The sequence below is a fragment of the Buceros rhinoceros genome, unplaced genomic scaffold, assembly GCF_000710305.1.
Source record: "Buceros rhinoceros silvestris isolate BGI_N320 unplaced genomic scaffold, ASM71030v1 scaffold33241, whole genome shotgun sequence".
NCBI lineage: Eukaryota > Metazoa > Chordata > Aves > Bucerotiformes > Bucerotidae > Buceros > Buceros rhinoceros.
The window spans coordinates 575-2,217 of NW_010393033.1; the positions used below are offsets into that span (position 1 = coordinate 575).

General features: G+C 53.1%; 1 long non-coding RNA gene across 1 annotated transcript in view; it reads right to left on the reverse strand.

Moving 5' to 3' along the window:
- Positions 1–1,326: 1,326 nt before the first annotated feature.
- Positions 1,327–1,643, reverse strand: part of LOC104500989 — a 918-nt gene continuing 601 nt past the window's right edge. The window contains exon 3 of the long non-coding RNA XR_727844.1: positions 1,327–1,633. This is a non-coding gene — a long non-coding RNA (uncharacterized LOC104500989). The remainder of the gene's footprint in view (positions 1,634–1,643) is intronic.

Consider the following 1,643-nt stretch of genomic DNA (forward strand, 5'->3'; position numbering starts at 1 on the left):
CACCTGTTGGTGCGGGTCTGGGTGCCGCAGCTGCAGCCCACCCCTCCACCGCGACCACTGTACAATGCATCTCCGGAGCATCCTTTGTGGGGCTGCGGGGATAGTGTAATTGTTACTTGGCACTGATTTCACACCCTCTTAACGTACTAAAGATGATGGCTGAAGGAAGCCGGGAAGACTTAATTGTGCTTTCCAAATTGAGCATACACGTTTGTTTCCTCCAAAAGAGGCTTTCTGGGAGGAATTCGCCCTGACCAGGCTTTTCAATGGGAGCCGGGCGGGAGAAGGGGGAGCGCGGGGTTCGGCGGAGGAAATAGCTATACTCACCCTGGGCTGGCGCCTCGCAGCCGCTGCCTGCTATGATATAATTAACACATAGCGCTTGGCTTTCCTGCCCCGCTGCAAACGGCTCGTTTGGCTCCAGCCAGGAGACAATGTCGTGTCTTCGTTTGCACGGGCATCTGCTGTGCTGCTTGCCGATGTTTCCAGCATTAATTTCCCGTGGGTCAGAAGTTTTTCTAGGAGTAGGAAATTCCCAAGCCTGCTGTACATACCTCGCCCCGGCTTTCCCTCGGAACAATAACAGCCAGCACTTCTTTTCACTGTGCACTTCACAAACTTTGGCTAATGAATGGCCCCTTCTTTGATATTCCCCATGTGTTGATGCACTGGTTAATTGGGAGCGTTTCTCTTTGTCCCATAGGTGAAAAGCCCTTTTCCTGTACACATTGCAACCGGGCCTTTGCTGACCGCTCTAATCTCCGCGCCCACCTGCAGACCCATTCAGATGTAAAGAAGTACCAATGCAAAACCTGCTCCCGGACTTTCTCCCGTATGTCGCTACTCCACAAGCACGAGGAGACGGGCTGCTCCGGCTCTCGCTGAGGACTCCACTCCCCCAGGCTTCTCACCACGCAAACCCCTATATTATAACTAGTTTCTGTAGAAGTTAGTTTCCTCCCACACCATCGCAGTGTGCGCTGGGCTGGACACAGCTGCTCCGGCCCTTGACACCTTCACGCTCCTCGCTCAGTGCCTCCTGTGCGACGCAAAGGCTGGATCCTTCTCCTGTCCTGGCGTCTGAGGATGCGGGACTGGACTCTGGTGCGAAGCCTGGGTGGGGAAGTGGGTGCATGAACCTCGGGGGGCCCGACCCGCCTCTGCCGCAGCCCCGCAGCAGGTGCCCCCGCTTGCCCAGGCACTCGGCACCTTGCAGGGCTGGACCTGTACCCTGGCCCCACCACCGGTGTCAAACATTGTGACCATGTAGCTTGGGGGGGGGTTGTGTTTGGGTTGGTTGTTTCTTTGTTTTGTTCTGTTTTTTTACCATAACCACTTGGTAACTTTTAAGAACCAACATTTCTCTAATGAAGGATGAAGTGTTAACCCCCCCACCCCGAGTGTATATAGGCAGCCTGTAGAAGGTGTAACTATGCAATAATACAGTATCCCAGTAGTTGTGAAGCAGCTGCTTCTCCCAAGCACAATGACAATTTGCAATGCCTGCGAGATTAACAGTGTCCATAAAAGGCATGGGTAGCCATTTCAAACACCAACCCTGTTTACAGAGCAGCTATGCACTCAAGCACCTGTTAATATGACTCTTAACAACTGCTTTTCAAGAGAGCTGTGACTAATAGCAG